Below are 21,534 nucleotides of genomic sequence, written 5' to 3' on the forward strand. Positions count from 1 at the left end.
ACAGTATTTATTTAACACTTTTGGCTCAGTGTTGGGGGAAACCAGGCTTTACCCTAATGGATCTTATATCCCTAGTGGAATCAGTCAGTCAGTAAGAAAACATATAAATAAGCACCATAACAACAGGATGACCAGTGCTCTGAGGGAAATACACAGGAGCAGTAGTCTGATGGAGTCTGGTTCTGGGAGGACTTTAGCTGAGTGGATTCTATCTACTTCTCAGTCTGGAAGCACATAGATAATGAATGATACTGTCTTTTCCCTTTATCATCCACAGTTTATTTCTTACTTTCTTTGTAACCATTGTGTTCGTAATTTATAAAACAAAAACTATGGATGGGTAGCTTTTATTTTGTTTTATAAATCTAAGATTTCCAAGCAGATATTTAATGCTCCAGGGTTAATAAGAGTGAGTAGGTACATTTTCATCTCTTCACAGGGTAATATGAATTATTGTAAACTCAGGTATCATATGGCAGTCCTGATTGTTGTTGAAGTCTGTTTTTCTTCTCTGCCCTTTTGGTATATAATGCATTTCACGGAGCACATTGGTGTGCTAGTTTACCTTTAACCCGCTTGAACAGATTAGTGCTACTGTTTTGTCTTGGATTGTTAGGTACCATAAAACCACAGGAACCGCCATTACTCTTGAATTTGTTTAATGAGTGCAGATCTTTCTATACCCTTATGACTTAGGTCATCTTTACCATGAGTGTCTTCCTGAAATTCAACTAGTCCTCAGCAAAGACATCCAGTGAATGGATTAACCTTGCTTATAAAGTAGATTTCCAAACTAGGCGTTTAGATTACTTCCACTTACTTCGCTTTGTCAACCTTAAAAATTAAACAATGAAGGTTACTGAGCAGCAAATTAGTTTATTTGGAAATAGCAAAGGAATTTCAATTCAAAATAGGCAAACTCTGGCAAACCGTTGGCAAGTCTGGAGAACAAAAGGAGGAGAGCATCCCTTTATAGAGGGAAGGAGGAAGTTGGGAGGCGTTGTTTTGAACAAAAGTTTATTGGAGGAAAATCAGAGTTCCTAATGATGACGGCTTCTCATTGGCAGCAGGTGAGGGCAGCTTACTGTTGCCAGGCTGAGAGGAAATCTTCCTTCTGCCTCCTGAAATATGCAGGCTGGCCAGGTGACAGTGCAGGAGAGCTCCCCCTTAATGGCTTCCCGACTCCATTTTAAATGAGGTTTCCTTTTCTCACTTTCACAGCCTGAACTCTCTGTGAATATACCTCCCCTGAATAAAGCATTCATCTCTCTTAGGCCAGTGAGAGAGTGGCTGTTTAGCCACTGGCTGCTGAATGGCCTGAAATCCCACCCGTGTGCTATTTTACCACTTAGACCCTCTGGCTGTTTGGATTACTGGGAAGCCGCCTGTGTTACAGAGGAAATAATCCTCCAACTTGGTATCAGACCTGAATTTGAGACTTAAACTTTTTTTGCTACTTCTGTGATCTTGGGCAAGTCATTTCACCTCTCTTTGGGAGCCTTAAGTACTTAGCTACTCGTTTGATCATTGTGAAGTTAATTGAAAAAGCATGTGAAAATGATTCCCAGAGTGTTTTCCTCTGCACGTTGTCCACTTCAGTTCACTTCACAGTATGAAGGACACTTCATAGTATTGATCATCTGTTCTCTGATGTTTACCTTGTGTTAGGCTTTATGGTCTGGCCCACCCCACCTTTTCTCACCATACGAATTTCACATTTGATTTTTGGGTTTTTGGGTAGGCCGTCAGGTAAAAGAGAGAGAAGTGGATTAAAATTCTCAGAAAGAAAGTTTGGGGATTACCTGTTTATTTAAATGAACCATCTGTTCATTCGTGTGAGCAGTGTTTTATTTATGAAAACTGAGGTATAAGAAATGAATTATGGTAAATTGACAGATGTTTTTGCGTTAGTGGACACAGAAATATATTGAAGAAAAGCGTGGAGAATGGGGAGGGGTATAACATGTTAATAAATGTATCATTGGAAAGACAACAAAAGGAGAAATGACAGAAAGTTTCCCACAATAAATAGTGAGCTGGCAGGACTATACAAGGAGGAAATACAGTCAGATAGTGCTGTTAAGCCCATGTAATATAGTATGTGATGTACTGTTAAAAATGGATGATCTCATCTGAAAGTTTCCCCAACTTTAGAAAATCCGGCAGATAAGAACATTGCCATTCGTTTTTATTTTTATTTATTTTTAATTTATTTATTTTGAGAGAGAGAGAGACCTGGAGAGCAAGTACGAGGGGGGAGGGTCAGAGAAGAAGGGAGAGAGAGAATCCCAAGCGGGATCTGTGGTGTCAGCATGGAGCGCGACGTATGGCCATATGGCTCAAACTCACTAACCGTGAGATTATGACCTGAACCAAAATCAAGAGTCGGATGCTTAACTTCCTGAGCCACCCAGGTGCCCAAAGAACATTGTCATTCTGAGAGCTGTTCAATCTCAAATGATTGATAAAATGTTGTAAACATAAATAAGACTGTTGATAATTTGTAAAATTTTACTTGAATTGTTTTAAGGTATTTTTTGGTCCTTTCATGGTGCTCTGTTTAATCTTTCCTTAAAATAACTCCATTGACGGATACATTATCAATCTTTTCCTGCTGTGTGCTGCGTGGGCTCCAGTAATTTCATCACTCCCTCATGGTCGTGGGGGCAGGGGAACCTACCCCCTGCCCCATGTAAGCTAGTATACTTCAGCAAAACCCTGGCAGTTTATAATGTAGAATATGGATTGCAAATAGAATTAGTTTTTGTTTGTATAATCAGTCCACTTGATTATCAATTTTACTCTCTTCCAGAGAGTAATATTAAAAAAAAAAAACAAAACCTCCCTTGCTAAATGGTCTTTGTCAGAGCACAATTTATTTAAAATATAATCAAAACAAACCAAAAACAGTTGCCCTAATTACAGTACAAGAGAAATTTATTATAAATTGGGAACCACAACTTTTTAAGTGAAATCTGAAATTATTTTGACTTTTAGGTAAGTGCTAACAATGAAATGAAATAAAACATAATCTCAGAAAGAACTAAAAATAGTTGCATGTAGAGACTTAAACTTGTTTTGGATAATTTGAAACTTAATCACATGATTATGACTCACTGGAATAGTTTCAGAAAAATTGTAAGGGGCGCCTGGGTGGCTCAGTCAGTTGAGCATCCGACTTCAGCTCAGGTCACTATCTCACGGTCCGTGAGTTCGAGCCCCGCGTCAGGCTCTGGGCTGATGGCTCAGAGCCTGGAGCCTGCTTCCGATGCTGTGTCTCCCTCTCTCTCTGCCCCTCCCCCGTTCATGCTCTGTCTCTCTCTGTCTCAAAAATAAATAAACATTAAAAAAAAATTAAAAAAGAAAAATTGTGTAGAAGGTAGGCATATATACTGATTATTCTTTTTATGTTAGTGCGTTTACTACACCGATTTAGAAAAATTCCTTCTAATTTTCAAAAGGCTTTCATATTTGGTTTTGTGATATTGTAAAATTCTCTTAGGGTGGGTAGCATGATTGTTATTTTAAAATATTAAAGATGAATATGGCACATTCAGAAAACCTACATTAAAATTATCAATATCAGCTACTGGGAGAATAAAATGAGGCAAACGTGAACTTTGTTTTTTGTTGCTTTGTTTTTTACAAAATCAGGAAAAATGTAAAATGGTTATTCCAACAAGAAATACTATAACAGGAAAAAAAATGTAGTTTCATTTTATTGGTGTATCTCTTGAGCAGTGCTTCAGAATTTTTGTCAAGCTACCTACCAAATTGACACTTCTAAGTGACCTTTCCAATCTGAGTAATTACTATTTACTCTTTCCTGATGTGATTGTAGTGTGGAGTCCAGTTTTTATCTTGGTACAACAAAACAGTGAAACAGAATGATGGGCTAATGATTGAACCAGAAATTTGCTGTTAAGCTGCAAGAAATTGTAAAATAAGAAAGCTTGATTTGGCAGTTGGTCAATAAGCAATTTTCAAAACATTACCAGATGTTGAAAAAAGCACTGTTCTAGCTGTGTTTGGAAGTTAGACATATAGATAAGGTATGTTACATGTATTTATATTATGTCTATTAAGCATGTATTGTATGTATATTATGTAATATATATTTTGCTTTGTAAGACTCCTATCTGACTTAACACCTATTATGAGCCTGACACTATTCTAGGTATTCTTATTTTGGGAATGCAACTTGGAAGATAAAGTCTTGGTTTTACCTTCATTGAGACTGGTCTGGTGAAGGAAACAGGCAGCTGACATTTAATTGTGATAAAGTGTAATGAATGCTGTGGAATCAGCCAGAACATTAAACAAAGATGAAGTTAAAAAACAAAAAAGCAAAAAGAAAAAAAAAAAAAGAAAAAAAAAGAAAGAAAAAAGAAACACTTCCTGAAGGAAGTGACATTAACTGGAGACTCTTAACTCTATAACTAGAAGTTAGCCAGTCCAAAAAAAACCTGGAAGGGCAGAGTATTTTAATAGCTGAATCTGCATGGCCAAAGTGATGTCCTGTGACAGTCACTGAACTCAGTTCAGTTTACTGTGGCCGGGGGGGGGGGGGGGGGGTAGTTGGCACGCATTAGAATGGGAGTGGGGTGGGAGATTGTGAAAAAAAAATGAGTCTGGGAGATTATCTGGAGAATGGTCAGTTCTGTGTCAAGTCTTGCCTGGACTGTCAAAATAATTACTTAATTGGTGTCCCCTCCTCGGCCACTTCAGGAGCCCTTGGACTCCTGTCTGATGGATTCATGAAGTACAGCTTTGCTGATGCGCTGATGATACCCCTGGCCCATCAGTGGCTCTGCTTGGCCCGTAAAAGGAAGTAGACAATCTGTAACTCAGTTTTAAAAACTGTCCTCAAAGTAGAGTCAGACTACTTTTCATACTTATTTCTCACTTAATAATGCATGTATTATTTGTCATTGATGCTTCAGACTATTTCCTCTACCTGGATATCTTTTCTAATGCTTCATGTTTAAATTCCACCTGTTCTTCAAAGCTGTTATCTGATTCTTCTAAATGGAAGCATTGTCTTTTTTTTCCCTCAAGTTATGAGAACTCTTTATCTGCATGTTCCTTATCACCCTTTCTGCCTTCTATCCTTACCTAGTTATTTACATACATGTCTTATGTCCCTTCATGGAATATGTCTGATTCATTTATTGTCTCCGCTGGCCCATAGCATGGAACATATGAGAGCTGTCAGCAAATAGATGGTGAATAAATGTTTAAATGAGTTATTCTAGAAGATATTAAGATTTAATATGAAGTATATTCAAAGTAACACTTTGATAACACTTGACAAGGCAACAGCTTGCCCTTCCTTCCTTCCTTCCTTCCTTCCTTCCTTCCTTCCTTCCTTCCTTCCTTCCTTCCTTCCTCCATTCATTTCCTATCTTCTAGCTTACTCTTCAGTTTGATTAGGTGACAATGATCAGTTCTTCTTTTCTGCTTTCCCTTTCATTTGTGTCCACATATGTGTGTCTGTGAACATGAACTATATTTCTTATCAAGATATAAATCTAGTTCTTTTAGAACAATTTCATAGACCTTCTATGCCCTGTTATGTTTGCAAGAAACACAAATAAACCCTTCTGTTTAACTTTTGATAATTTCTAATGGGGGCAGCACATATTAATTTCCAGTTTCTATCCCTGGATTATAGTAAAATCATGTGTTGTATCTGCAGGCAAACAGCAACAACAAATTAAAGTTGCCCCCAGGCCCTAGATTGTCTACATCCCGCCTACCCATTGGGCGGATGCATGCTAACTCTGACGTGTCTAGTACTTCCTAACTTCACCACTTCACATTGGTGGGGCCTTACATGGGATGTTTAACCTCTGAGAGCTTCCGTTTCCTCATTTGTCATAGGAGGCTAAGAAGAATCACTTTTGGGATTGCCTTGAGGGTAAATGATGGGTATTATTATGAAAGTTAACAACAGACCCCTGAATTACCCCTGAATAGGACACAGAGGAGGTCACCCTTAGAGAAAGGATTCTATCCATTGTAATGGTCTTCCAAAGCAAAATGCAGTAATCCTGTGGAGACCTCTTATCTTCTTATTTGAAAATTTATGACATACTAGTTTACCTTCATAAACCTTTACTGCAGCTATAAAAACTTTAACTTTAGCATAGGCGACTTATAATTGAGTCACAAAAGCGATACTGTCAAGATAACATAGGAGCCGCCTAAGACCTCTAGCCTCCAATGGATGAGAATGAAAGGAAATGTCTAGGACCATGCAATCAATATCTTTGGTACACTCTTTCCTTAGTGTACCATCAATGTTGAGAATAATACTTAAGGGCTGCTCTCATGGATACATTGATGATGTGGATCCCTTTGAGCCTCTTTTTCTTATGAGCTCTTTGCTTCCTGTGAACAAGGTGTTCAGAAACAGGTGGTGCTGGTTTGAGGCATCGTCCTACGACTCTATGCCCAAGGGAACAAAAGACAGCAGCTCCTTTGGTGCAGTCCCTTGTCCTTTCTACCACTGAATAGGAAAGGAGCTGTGAAGAAAACAGTCTAGAGACAGAAATGTCAATTAAGGAATAGTCAGATAACATTAGCAGTTGTCCTGGAGTTATTGGCCAATACCGGTTTTACAAGAACTATGGAAAAGGTTGTAATTGATGTGTATATGAGAATGCAGATTGGTATATATAGACTAACCAATGGTCCTGAGAGTAGCAATCATTAGAATCATCTGAGAGCTTGCCTGGGATCCAGCCAAGATCAATTAAGTCAGAATTTCTGGGGGTGGATGCTGGGTATAGAAATTTATTATTTATAACGTGCAGCCATGATTGAGGACCAATGGCCTAGGCCTTACAGTATTGTCGCAGTGAGATGATAGCTGGGACATCGAAAATGCCCTCCCGTGTCTTAAATTGCTTATTCATTCTACAAACATTTACTAAAAATGCTTAGGTTGCTAAGTTAGATTTAGCCCTGTCTTTAACAAGTTCTTAATCTAAAAGGGTAGACAGACTTGTAGAAATTACCTGTAATACAATTTGACAGGTGCTGAATTCACTACAGTGAGTTTATTCTATCTGGCAGGAAAGTAAAGAGGAGGAAGGAAGGGACAGTGAGAGAGAAAATGTCCCCAGGAAGTGACATTTGAAAGGGTCACCTCTCATAATTAAATTTAACTTAGGAAAATGATTCGCTGTTATTATCTACTCCTTTTAAAATGCAGATGCCCAGTCTCCTAATGGTGAGAGAAATGAGCAGTAGTTGAATCTTAACCTTGGGCATTGGGAAAGCTTTCTCATAACCACCCAGGAGTTATGTTAGTTGGATACAGTTTCACACATGAAGGCGCTGTTTGGGTGGGAAGTTGAGTACCTGCATGAGGTCACATAGCTAGTGGGTGGGGAGGTCCAGTGAATCCAGGTCTCCCTGGCTCCCCTGGATGTTTTTGGGCTGGACTATACATTTGCCATCTTCAGCCATGAGAGGCTTAGTGTGAGTTCTTTAGAAGAGATTCTGTCTTGATGGTGAGCTGAAGGAGTATGGAAAAGAGGAGGTTGAGGGAAGAGAAAGGATGTTTTCGAGCGTGTCCAGAGATATGGGCTGAATGACAGGAAGTAGGGGCTGCAAGGTTGTAAAGAACGTGCTAGGAGAGTGAGAAAGTAACTTCTATTTCCTGAGTACCAGAACATAGTCGAGGCCCTTGTGTACATTCTCTCCTTTAATACTTACAACATGCCTAGGATGGTATTCTTATCTTCATTTTTATAGAAGAGGAAGTTGAGGTTTAGTGAGGTTGAATAGTTAATGCAAAATCTCACTGCTAATAAATATCAAAGTTGACATTTGAACAAACAACTCTGTGATTTCCAGCTCATGTGATGTTAACCATTGAGCCGGGGCTCAATTGCTTTTTTTATGTCAAGTCCTGGGACATTTCCTGTGTGCAGATCTCTAAGGCCTGTAGATGAGAAGCTTATGCCTAACGAGCTAAGGACAAAGATAAATCCAACAAGTGCAATATCTTATCTGGGTGGGAGCAGAGTACAAAAATGTGGTTTGGTAATGGTAGTAAGAAGTTACCTGAAAAAGGAACAGATGGGAGGAGACTAGGGAAAAAGGGAAATATAAATTGATGAAGAGAAAATGGGACTGTAGTTTGTGAGTTGAGAGAGGTCCTGGAGAAGATGCAGAAGAAATCTTTGAGAATGTTATTGGACAGATTATCATCTATTCTGAAATATAGGCAGGACTCATTCACTTGGCAAACAGTTGTTGGGCTTATTGGCCTGGCCTAGCTGGTGAGCACAAGGTTGAGTCAGGACATTGCCTTCTGGAGGCAGTGGGCATGGGAAGAAGGTGCGTAAAAATGCACAGTAAAGCCGTGTGATACTGTTAGGAGAGAGGCATGTACGAAGTGCCAAGGAAGGTAAACAGCCATTGCTACCAACCACCACTTGCTTTAGCCAGGGGTAGCGCATAAAATCCGTGCATTCGTTGCTTTACCCACTCCACTGCACCCAAGCCTGGAGTTTAGCAGATCTGGGCTTTCGGCCTAAATGTTGTTGATATGATAGCAAGAGAAAAACATCATGTGACAGCAGCCTGTGCTTTTCCCTCTTAGGTTCACATTCTGGCTTATTAAAAACCAGTGTTGCCATGGCTGACATTCCTGGGAGGCCCAACATCTCCATACTTTGCATCTTAAATAAACACTTAAGAATACGCTTTGCAGCCTCCGATCGCCTTTTAAAACAGAGCAACCTTGTGATGATTAAGCTTTTTCAAGGGCCTGCGTTTAAGTGATGACTTCAGTACCCTTCTGTCTTAAAGAGTCATCTTATAGACGTTTGTAAGAGTTCCATAGTTCCCAGACATCTCTTTTCACTTGTTTGTTTATTGGTAACATGGATCCGTTCTCACAAAGCTACCGAAGGATACTAGAACATGAATTCCCTCTCAAAATTCTTTCTCATAATTCTCTCCCATTTTATCCCCAGTGGCAATTTTTAAGGAACTTTTGTTGAGTGTCGTTTCTTTATAGATATTTGGGGACCTGCCTTAGAAAGCCAGTGGAATTCGGTGGGGGTAGAAGTAGGGTGATAGAAGAAGACAGGCTCAGATCACCTGTGTGGTGATACTGCTTTTTTTATTCAAGATTTTTTTTCGCCCTTCCTGCCTATGCTGCTGCAGTCAGCATCCAATAGAGATGTGTTTTGGGCTCGTGAGCCAATTGTCTTTCTCCTCGCTGCAGCCTGAAGTCTGAGAGAGGGCTGATGGCTGTGCACAATTTTAGCAAATTGTCATGGGGATGTGGGGGGAGGGGTGTGCTTCACCCACAGGAACAGAGCCAGTGTCATTGAGCACATTTTGTTCAAGTACAAAGTTGATCTGTCTGAAGGAGACAGTGGTCAGCAGTGGTAAGGACCTTTGTCGCCTCACCTTTTCTTCGTTGCTCTGTCATTGTTGTTTATGTGAAGAAATAGCATTTAATCGCTGGACTTGAAACCAAATCTGTGAGGTCAGCAAACGACAGCATTTATTTTCAGTTAGGGAATCCCAGAGGTTACAGAGGAGTCTGAATGAAAAACTGGGGAGAGAAAAGGTGTCTGATATTTGGCAAAGACAATGACATCTCTGAAAGATTAGAAAACAGTATAGTGCAATAATTTCTGCATGTAATTGACAAACAAAATTTTGGACATCTGTTACAGTTGAGAAAATTATCTAAGCACTCCTCATATGCGTAGTATATACTCTCCCAACTAGTGGACACGGATGAAAGATTTGCAAAGGAAATGTTGAAATGGGACTTTGAAAATATCGCATGATATTATTCTTTAAAGTTTATCATAGCTAATAAATATTTTAGATATGTAAAAATATATTTACATATTTTTACATAGCTTATTTTAGATATGTAAAAATATATTTGTAGGCACGTATATCTAGAAAGTACAAATACAGCAAATGCCTCATAAATACAAGGTAGTGTTGTTATTATTATTCTTGAGCTGACTTCACCAAAATGTTTTGCCTCTTTGATTTTCCTTTAGTTTCTGTTATACTGCTGAATAAGAAGACTTGCCCCTTAAAACCTGCCATCCTTTCAATATCACTTATGTTTTTCATTTTAGATATATGTAAATAATTTATATATATAAAAATATATGTGTACAGCTATATATGTTTCAATATACATTTATATATTTAAAGGTATATTTATATAAATATACATTTATATGTGTGTATATGTAAATATATATTTATGTATATATGTGTATATATAAACATATATATTTATGCATATTATGTAAATATGTATTTACATGTTTATACATTTATGTTTGTAGAAATATACATTTATGCATTTATATTAATATGTATTTATACATGTTTATATGTATATAAAGAATATATACCTTTTTTCTATATATAAAATCACCTTTTCGTTGGGGCGCCTGGGTGGCTCAGTCGGTTAAGTGTCCGACTTCAGCTCAGGTCGTGATCTCGCGGTCTGTGGGTTCCAGCCCCGCGTCAGGCTCTGTGCTGATAGCTCAGAGCCTGGAGCCTGTTTCAGATTCTGTGTCTCCCTCTCTCTGACCCTCCCCCGTTCATGCTCTGTCTCTGTCTGTCTCAAAAATAAATAAAGGTTAAAAAATAAATTTAAAATCACCTTTTCGGGTCACCTGGGTGGCTCGGTTGGTAAAGTGTCTGACTTTGGCTCAGGTCATGATCTTGCAGTCTGTGAATTCGAGCCCCATGTCAGGCTGTGTGCTGACAGCTCAGAGCCTGGAGCCTGCTTTGGATTCTGTGTCTCCCTCTCTCTCTGCCCCTCCCCTGCTCTCGCATGTGCTCTCTCTCTCTCTCTCTCCTCTCAAAAAAATAAACACTAAAAATTTATTGAAATCACCTTTTCTTTATTTGTGATATATCCGATATCCATTGGTATATCCATTGATATACCCAAATATCCATTTGCGATGTATCCAAATCACAGAGACCCATCAGGGGACTCCATAGATAATCCAAGAATCTCTTGCCTCTCTAGGTGTCTAAATGAAGTGGATAGCATGAAGTAAAATTTTAACTTGTTTGGTGTTCAGTTGTTTACTACTATTGATTCTGTAAGTCCTGCTGAGGGAGAAAAAAAAAAAAATGAATGACAGATGAACTGAAATTTATAAGGGAATCTCCTGGTTTCCATTACACGTTGGAAATACTGCATGGATTCGTCTTCTCAGAAATTAGTGGTTTATACTGTGAAACAACTTTTCCTTTGTAGAACTCAAAGGGGTTTGAAGCATTCCTTCAATTCTGACTTATTCTGGTTAGAGTCATCTATGTTTTAGTGTCAGCGTGATTCGAAAAACATACATACGCACATACATACGTACTTGAGCGTGTCAAAGTGGTCATCAGTATGAAAGCATACTTCCAGCATAGTGGTGAAGAGTGCCAACTCTGTGGTTAGACTGCCTCCATCTAGTTATGTGCCCTTGGACAAGGAACCGTCCCCCCAACACACACACCTTTGGAGGGGTATTTAAAGATGGGAACTTCTGCTTTGCCAGTGTACCAGGAACTGGAATAGGTCTATAAAGGACTGCTCAGACAAGTTTTCCAACAGATTGTTAAGGAAAAAGTCTAGGCATTTGACCTAAGAAATTTACCTTTTTTTTTAACCCTCAGGAAATCCGTAGAAATATAATAAATACATACTGTCATGTTGTAATCCACATAACAATGGTATGATGAATTGGGTACTATTTGTAAAACATTTTATGTTTCTCAATTGAAAGGCATGCACTACAAATAGAGCACTAAATTTTATTATGTAAATGCTAGAGTTTTTAATTATCAGCCAAGATTGGAGAGTGTCTGATTTGGAGGCTGTAAAACTTCAGAAGTGTTTCTGCTACAAATAGTTTAGAAGTCTGACAGTTGCTGCACGGAGAAAATAATGAAGCAATTGAAAAAATAATAGAAACATAGTGATCTGGCATTTCCAATTTTATGATGCCATAAAAAAGCAGCCAAGATATGTTGGACTGTTTAATGATGCTGGCACCTACCAAATGTCACTGGGCTTTCACAAGGTCATGGAGACTCTGGTTTGACTCAGGGAGGTTGGCCAGACCCATGTTGGGAACGCAGGAAGACTGTGGAATAGGTGGAGACAGTAGGTGCCAATTAAACCCTTCATAGCACTTCATGCAGTTAAGTTACACACTTTTGTGGGAGTCTGTGAGGTGGAGGAGGCCCCGAGTAGAATGAAGAAGTGAGCCCATTTCTTCTTCTGGCATGCTGTCGTAAGCATTTCTTCACATGAGATCTTTGTGGGCCCTCACTGGAGAGGCTGAAGTTTCTCCAGAGGACTATCTGCTAACACTGTGTGCTCGTCATACTGTTGCTGTCACTGTTGTACGTATACGTGATCTCTCACTGACAAAAGCTGCTTGGAGAAAGGAGTGGTGTTTCTGTAACAAGAATGTGTGTGATTTTGTTTCCTTTTTCCCCTTTTCTGCCTCCTCTGGCTCCTAGGCATTACGTAATACTTCTCTAGATGTGTAGAGTTTCAGTTAGGCCGTTTTCAAGATGATTAATGGGAGTTGTGCAATTAAAGCTCGTAAGTTCTCTGGGAAAAAAGTCATAGTATCCCGATGTTTGAGTTAGAGTGCACGGAGTTTGCGTCAGCATTCAGGATATTTTGGGATATTGTAAATGTCACTATTGGTTTTAATGTCCAGGCATCTTCAGCATCACACTTAGGAATGTTCTATGAAGTAGTGCCTAGCACACCCTATGAACATGAGCTAGAAGTGTCTAACCTAAAATTGCTGCTTTGAGTTCACATTAGACTTTGATGAAAAGGTGTTTAACACAAGTGAAACAGTCTGTTAACATTCTTTCACGTTCTTTGAGGCCATGGCAAAATGACAGATTTAAACTCAATAGATTGTGTATGTACCTGTGTTTGTATTTTTCTTTCTTTCTTGTTCTGGCAGTCTCAAACGTTGTTAAGCCACAGTCAGTGTGTATGTGAACATGAGCTTTCATTGGGATCAAGAAAGGGAAAAATTTGGGGCGCCTGGGTGGCTCAGTCGGTTAAGCGGCCGACTTCGGCCCAGGTCATGATCTCGCGGTCCGTGAGTTCTAGCCCCGCGTCGGGCTCTGTGCTGACGGCTCAGAGCCTGGAGTCTGTTTCAGATTCTGTGTCTCCCTCTCTCTGACCCTCCACTGTTCATGCTCTGTCTCTCCCTGTCTCAAAAATAAATAAAATGTTAAAAAAAAAATTTTAAAAAAAAAGGGAAAAATTTAAGTTGGCTTTCTGTTGTGTTTCATTTGAAAATATGTTGTATATGGGGTAAAATAACTTAAAAGAAATTGAGAATATTTCAGTAAAAATACATGCATAAATTTCTGCTTTTCTCTCTCACTGATTAGAGAAATTTTTCCCAGCTCTTGTGTTGACCTGAGCTCAAAGCATTTGGCCTTATGTTGATTGGATGAATGTAGAAAGTTAAGCTTCAAATATTGATTAGTGTTGTGCTGTTTACTTCATGTTAAGTTTAGAAGACTACTGATTAAATACCTAGGAAAATAAAGGGAGAATTGACTCCTTTCTTCATGTTCTCTGAGAATTCTAAGCATTTGTTCCTGGTGTTACTTGAAAGTCCAGTGAGGAAATTCAAACAGGAGAAATAGTGTTTGGCTTAAGAATATTTTCTTGCCTTTCCACATGATAAAATCTGAAATAGATACAGGGTGAAAAAAAAATCCCATTTTGTTTTCTGGATTAAAGCATGATAATATTTGAGAATAAAAAGTGAATGGGAAAATTACTGTTAATATGTGAATATTATATATTTGCTATTTAAAATATACTACTTAAATATAGTAAAACATAATATTGGTTTATTAAGAGTATATATACTATGTGTGTTTATAATATAGTATAGTATACTCTTTATGAAATACAACACAATAAAACAATAACATAAAATCAGTAAAAATCTTCATGGAGACATTCTAAGAAAAACAATGAAAATATCCTTTCGACTACATTAGGAATTTATACAAATGATAGTTAAGTGTCCCTTTAGGTTTTATTCTGTCACTTTCTAAAAGTCCTTATGTGGGGGCGCCTGGGTGGCTCAGTCGGTTAAGTGGCCGACTTCGGCTCAGGTCATGATCTCGCGGTCCCTGAGTTCTAGCCCCGCGTCGGGCTCTGTGCTGACAGCTCAGAACCTGGAACCTGTTTCAGATTCTGTGTCTCCTTCTCTCTGACCCTCCCCTGTTCATGCTCTGTCTCTCCCTGTCTCAAAAATAAATAAACTTTAAAAAAAAATTTAAAAGTCCTTATGTGTTTTTCCAAGTAAAACATGAAATACAAATTTTAAATCTAATATTCTATGTTTCTTAAATTTGCAACAAGAGCAGAATTGCCAGTTTGTAATACATATGCTGCTCTTAGAAATAGGTACATAATTGCAGTGAGTATATATGTGTGTGTATATATATAATGATTTACATACATGTGTATACATTTGCATAGGACTAAAAACATTATGCACTGGGTCCACCAGAATTCAGGTGGTGGCCAGAAATTGTTAATTATTTTTCTGAGTTATCTGGCTACTTAATTTATCTTCCTCAGTAGCTTCTTTTTCAAAGTAAGGGGTATATGTCTCACTTTCATTTATCCTGAAAGGACTTTCTGTAGGGAAGTAAAACTTTAAAAAATATACGTCAGCATATCTGGTATTGTAGTTAACAGGTGAATGACACTATTAGTATGATTTTGGAATATAATTATTTACTTTTTTTTGTGTGTACCACAGTCTGTATTTGCTTCCATTTCAAATAAAAGACAAATAAACACTGAAATTCACATATTCATACCTTGAGAATTTTTAGAAGCTGCAGCTATTAGAATTTGGCAAAATTAGAAGGAATAACTGGTCAGCCACCCACTCTTTTTGAGTCCAGTTTTATAGTAAAAATCTATTATCTTATGTTTGAGAAAGCTTCCAGACACTTACATGTAAGTATGAAGATATTTAAAGCTAATTACAAATAGCTTTGGGTTGGCAGTTTTAATTATGTGTGTTCCTTTTCTGGACTGAATGTTTGTGCCCCCTTAAAATTCTTATGTTGAAGCTCTATTTCCCCTGTGGCTATATTTGAAGATGGGGCTTCTAAGGAAATAATTAGGGTTAAAGTCAGAAGAGTGGGACTCTGATCTGATAGGATTAATGTCCTTGTAAGAGATGCCAGGGAACAAACTTTCTCTTCTTGTGCATGCATCAAGGAAAGGCTGTACGATTAGAATAGCAAGATGATAGCTGTCTGCAAGCCAGAAAGCACTCTTACAAGAAACTGTGAGAAAATAAATTCCTCTTGTTTAAATCAGTTGATCTGTGGTATTTTGTTGTTACAGCCAAAGCAGACTAATATAGCCCCCATTAAATTCCATTAGGTACAAAACAGTGGTTGACTTTTTACTGGAGATGATTTTGCCTTTCCCTCACCCCCCAGGAACATTGGCAGTATTTAGAGACCATTTTCATTGTCATAACTGAGGACGGGCATGTGACAGGCATCTAGCAAGCCAGGCATGCTGCTAAGCATCCTACAATGTACAGAACAGCTCCACAACAAAGCCTATATGATCCAAAATGTCAATAGCGCTGAGATTTGGAGACCTGGAGATTCCTTTTAGGATGTATTTGTTTCTGTATTTGTTCCTGTAAGCTAGAGCAAGTCCTTTATGGAGGCAAGTAGATTGTAAGGAAACATATATCCAAGACCAACACAACATACCTATGTGTTAAGTACAGTTATCTTATTTTCAATATTTTCAAGCCAGTAAATTCATTTCTAGAGTTAAACGCATATTCACCTAAATGAAAACAAAACAGTGTATATGGGTGTACATGCATGTGTGTGTGCGTATAATTTTCTCTCAAAACTTAATCATGTTGTAAACTGACGTACAGGCGCTTGGGTGGCTCAGTTGGTTAAGTATCTGACTCTTGATTTCAGATCAGGTCATGATCTCATGGTTGCGGGATCAAGGCCCCCACATGGGGCTCTGTGCTAACAGCATGGAGCCTGCTTGGGATTCTCCCCCTCTCTCTGCCTCTCCCCTGCTTGTGCGTGTTCTCTCTCTCGTTCCAAAATAAATAAACATTGAAAATAAATAAACTGCCATAAATTTCCTACCATCAAAGGCTTGTAATTTTAAAATAAATATTATATATGTAAATTTATTCACCTTGCATTAGGATTGATAATTACAAATTAGCATGGTAGAATCATAAGAAACATTTTTGGAAATGCATGAAATGATATTTCTTGACTGCCAATTTTTTCTCCTTTGGCAAAATTTTTGTGAGATATTTGTATCATCTTAACTGAAAAAAAAAAACAGTAAAAATTTTCAATAGGAAGCTACCAAATTCCTTTGCCAGAGTTTCTGGCCAATATCTGAACAATGAATATCTCTGGAAAGTGCTTCAGATACATTGGTAAAAATCGTTTGTCCAAAGGAAATACTGATTTTGTTTTAACAATTGAAATAAATGGTTACAGTTTGAACAGTTTTTCCTGGAAACCAATAGTATTTCCAGTGAAATTTGGAAAAAGACTTATGTGTATTAGCTGGTACTCCTATAATTTTTTCATTGCCCCTTTATTTCCAGAGTCTACCCAAATATGACCCAATAATTTTAATTCTACCACATAGTTACCATTTGGCAGCTTAAAAGATGTCTTTTTACATTCTGACCTCATAAATCACAGTATTCCTTTTATTTTAGATTGAAGAAGTATAGTTAAAAATAGAAAATTAGTTCTAGTTTTCAAATAGAATTTTGATTTTTTTGTTTTAAGTTTAGCCAGCTTTTAAGTAAGATGTTTCATTTTTTTGTTGTTAGCTACTTCTTAAATATTAAAAATAGCTGATAGTTTTCTCATATTTGAATTGCCATCTGTAGTTTCATTCAATTTTATATTTATTCTTCCATTCTATTTTTATATCTCACTATATGCAGCATATAGTATATATACATTCATATCATTTTAGGTATGTACCATATATGCTCATACTATTAATTATTTAAAAGTGCACATATTATTAAACTCTAATGTTTAATCAGGCACTTATTTTGAAGCTCACACAGTTAATCTAAACATAGGCTTTCTTTGTTATTAATCACAAAATTGTGCCTATTTCAAAAGCTAGTGAGAAAATCCTTAAATTCACAATTGAACAGTTTATAACTTCAGATATTAAAGACTTGAGGAATTGATCTCTTGAATGATCATTATCGATCTCATCATACAGGCTTTTAAGATTACAAGGAGAAATTTTTAACTTTTTTGGAAAGATTACTTTTAATTTAAAGATGTAGAAAAATTATTGGAGAAAAATGGACTCAATCTGAATCGATATTTTACTGAACTTCCTCTGTTCCCTTAAAATATACCATATATGCATTACAATGATGTCTTTGAAATTTGTGTTTAGTTAACCTATAAAAAGCCTCTTTGAACGGCGTCTAAGGTATTTATGGCATGGACTCTATAAAGTGGCCTGCTAGCCAGCTGGACAGCTTACTGAAAATAAAATGTCCGTGTAGTCAACAAAAGCAAACCACGGGGACGTAACAGTGTAAGAAATGTATTAGAATGGCTTTTTTTCCGTACTGGATGTGGCAAATACAGAATGATCATTAAGGGCCAGGCTAATATTGTATTATTGATGATTGACAGGCATTGTCACTGGGTTGTGCTATTTGCATTATTTTTTAGTACTTTTAATGGAGACAGTGCGAAATTAAGCAACTGCTGTTTGTTATTAGCTTGAGAACTTTAAAAAAGAGAGAAAAATAATTAACATTTATTGACAGCCTGTTAAATCAGGAACCACGTATGAAGTCGGCCCACCGTCTTGCTCGATCCTTATGTATCACCAATGAAATCAATGGTATTGTTGCAATTCCACCGGAAAGGTATGGCCACTCAGAGAATTTAACTCCCACAGGGTCACACAGCACGTAATTAACAAAGCGGGTCTTCTGCTCTTTGAACCAAGCTACGTTGGATAAAATGCACAATTATATGGCAATAGGTGAAACTGCATAGAGCAATCAAAATGGAATAAAATCTACTTTATTTTTTTTTTTTCAACGTTTTTTTTTTTTTTTTTTTTATTTATTTTTGGGACAGAGAGAGACATAGCATGAACGGGGGAGGGGCAGAGAGAGAGGGAGACACAGAACCGGAAACAGGCTCCAGGCTCCGAGCCATCAGCCCAGAGCCTGACGCGGGGCTCGAACTCACGGACCGCGAGATCGTGACCTGGCTGAAGTCGGACGCTTAACCGACTGCGCCACCCAGGCGCCCCTAAAATCTACTTTATATTTATATGTTGGCATTAATCCTAGCAGCCCAATTTAATGTATCTTGAGGTGAAATCTCTTGATGACTTAGAATATAGTTCCTTTATAAAAATTTGCATGTGTGAGGGCTAGATGCGGATTAAATTTCTGTTCTTAGATTTTTAGAATGTATTGTCACTGTATAGATTTTAGACACTAAATACATGGAATCTCTACACAAATCTTGTTTCATCTCTGGTGAAACTTATAAACCTTCTATTACCTTTGTCCCTTTATTGTGGCAAGCTTTATGGGGTGTTGAAATTACTGGCCTCTGAATAAAAGCATCATTAAATTAGTGCAGCTAAGAATCAGTTTGGTGTTAGAGTTAGTTTTCATTCTGTTATTTTCATTGTCCCAGAATCGAGTTAGAGTAGAATTCACCTTTAAGGATTTATTAAGAAGTGTTCATTCATTCTTTTGTAAATGCTTATTGAGGTCTGTTGCTGGGAACTCAGAGATAGATGAATCTGGAGAGGTACCCATGGTGTACTTACCTTAATTCTTTTTTAAAAATATTTTAAAGTTTATTTATTTAGGGGGAGAGAGAGAGAGAGAGAGAGAGCGAGCACAAGCTGAGGAGGGGCAGAGAGAAGGAGACAGAATCCCAAGTAGGCTTTGTATTATCAGCACAGAGCCTGAGGCGAGGCTCTAATTCTTCAACTGTGACATCATGACCCCAGTTGAGGTCAAGAGTCAGATGCTTAACCAACTGTGCCATTCAGGTGCCCCTACCTTAACTCTTTATTAAAGATTTTTTTAAGGTCTATTTTATTTATTTTGAGAGAGAGAGAGAGAGAGAGCGAGCGAGCGAGCACAAGCAGGGGAGGGGCAGAGAGAGAGGGAGAGAAAGAGAATCCCAAGTGAGCTCTGTGCTGACGGCTGACAGTGACTGATGCAGGGCTCAAACTCAAACCACAAGATCACGACCTGAGCCAAAACCAAGAGTTGGTCACTTAACCGACTGAGGCACCCAGGTACCCCCCCCCCATTTTTTTCCCTGTCTTAAATCTTAACGAAAGATTTCTTTCTCCAAAAATTCATTTCACCAGAAATGCTGGTGATGTTCTCCAGAGTTTTAGGCAATCCTCTAGAAGAGGATGTTTATTCTAACTTTTTCTTGACCTTTTTATTTGTCAAACCACAATTATGCAGCAGCCCAGTCAGCATTAAACACATTTTGAACTCTCTAGGAAGCTGAGTTTATCTAATGTCAATTGCAGAGACTACTCTGTTTTTTTTCCACACATGTCAATGAAAAATTCATGTGGCTTTGCAGAATTGTGTTTTGTAGTGGTTTTTGTTGTTGTTGTTGTTGTTGTTTGGTGTTTCTGTTTTTGCTACATCAGAATAACTTGGAATACTATTAAAATGCAGATCCCTAGGCCCCCCAGGTCTGTTGCCACAGACTCTGGAAGAGGCTTGCTTGTCTGCATACTTTTTCACAAAATATCCTCAGTTGACTCTTAGGAACATAGCTTTTTGAAAGTGAGGTTTTAGTGCAATCGAATCAAGCTGTGCATAGAAAGGTAGCATATGTAAGAAATGCAATAGAATGACATTTTTCCTGAATGTAGTAAATAACAAAATGCAAACCACAGGTCTGAGCTTCTTTTAAAAGGTTTGACCTCTACTGACATGGAATATATATAAAGCCCATACGATTTCTCTCCTTCATTATTTCAATCTGTGCTGTGTTTAGAGGTAGAAGGGGCTGGGTGGTTTGTGTTAAGGGAGGCGCTCAAAATGAAGAGTTTATGAAGATTAGTGTTAGTATTGGCAAGGCCTGATTCAAGGCCCAGGGCTCCCTCTGTGCTTTTTATGGAGCTATAGAAACTGATCTGAGTGAATTGACAATAACTAAATCCTCAGGGTGAAGATAACTCTGCTTATTTTCACTTGTAAAGATCCAATATTAGTAAGAAATATGACTTGGAGATACTGAGAACCAGAATTTCCCCTCGAGCCAAGCTGTTCTTTGTCCTGAAAAAGCAGGTTTTCTCTAGAACACCTCACCTGGAGAGCCCCGAAATCAATTAAGTGTTTGTTATCCATGAACTGATTTATGTTGGCCAGTCATTCTCTGTGGTCGGTCTTGTGACTCAGTGTGTTTTTGGGTAGTTTTTTGTTTGTTTTGTCTTTTTTTTGTAAAAGTTATTTTTTGCGTAAATGCTTTCAAGCTGATAATATACTTGTGATCTCAATCAAGCATGATTTCATACAGAATAAGTCATAGATCTATAAATGTTCCTTTGTGAACATATCAATGTGCATAACGAAGAGATATTATAAAAATGACCTTCATGTCAATATGTTGTTTTTCTTTTGTTGGATATACAGTTAAAAATGTGGGGGTGCGGATGGCAATAGCACCTCCTGACCTTTACCTAGCTCACAGAGTGCCATGCAGTACCAAGGGCATGACGTATGCGTTATCTTCTCTGGTCTTCATAATAAACCCATGGTGTAGGTTATGTAGCAATTTTGAAATGGATGAAAAGCCTGAGACTTAAAGAAAGTTTTTTGTGCAATTCGTACTGCTGATGTGTAAGAGACCTCGGCCTCTACCCCAAGTCTTGAGAACTGTACGTTCCTTGGTATCAATTACTGTCCTCTACTGCCTTCTGGTTTAAAAAGTATTATTAGTGATGCTTTATTCCATAAAGCTTGTTAAAACATGAAGCAGTATCCTATGACATTAGCCCTGTGCAGAAACTTACTCCTAAAAACCTGAATCAAAACAAGCCAGAAATAGGTCATTCAAATTAGGGTTGTAACAGATTTTTATCACAAACATAAGCATGCTGAGTCAGTGTATAGTTGAAGATCAAATTATGGTAAATGGATTTTCCTTAGAAAAATCAAAGAAGGCTCAGCAAGGTGGTTGATGGCTGCAGTTAAATAATGCTTTGACACTCACAAACAGTTCCAATTAGATTTATTGGTGAGAGAAGTTGTCAAGGTAATAATTGATGAGACCTGTTACTATAAAGACTTGACAACGTATTGAAATAATACGGAAAGAGTGAAATGAGGATAGTATTGAAATGATATGAAACAAATCCCTCACAGTATTGCATATTATAGACTTTAA

At 37.8% G+C, this 21,534-nt stretch overlaps 1 protein-coding gene across 21 annotated transcripts in view; it reads left to right on the top strand.

Moving 5' to 3' along the window:
• The window catches only part of MBNL1 (muscleblind like splicing regulator 1), a 207,576-nt gene that overhangs the window by 142,026 nt on the left and 44,016 nt on the right, over positions 1–21,534 (top strand). The window contains exon 1 of one of the 21 annotated variants that reach the window (XM_058730267.1): positions 9,296–9,413. The exons of 19 other annotated variants lie outside the window; for them this stretch is intronic. The gene's annotated coding sequence lies outside the window, so the exon portion shown is untranslated. Of the gene's footprint in view, positions 1–9,295; positions 9,414–9,495; positions 9,515–21,534 lie in introns of those variants that run through there. One more of the 21 variants, XM_058730268.1, reaches the window with a different exon arrangement.

The sequence above is a fragment of the Neofelis nebulosa genome, chromosome 5 (assembly GCF_028018385.1).
Source record: "Neofelis nebulosa isolate mNeoNeb1 chromosome 5, mNeoNeb1.pri, whole genome shotgun sequence".
Classification (NCBI taxonomy): Eukaryota; Metazoa; Chordata; class Mammalia; order Carnivora; family Felidae; genus Neofelis; species Neofelis nebulosa.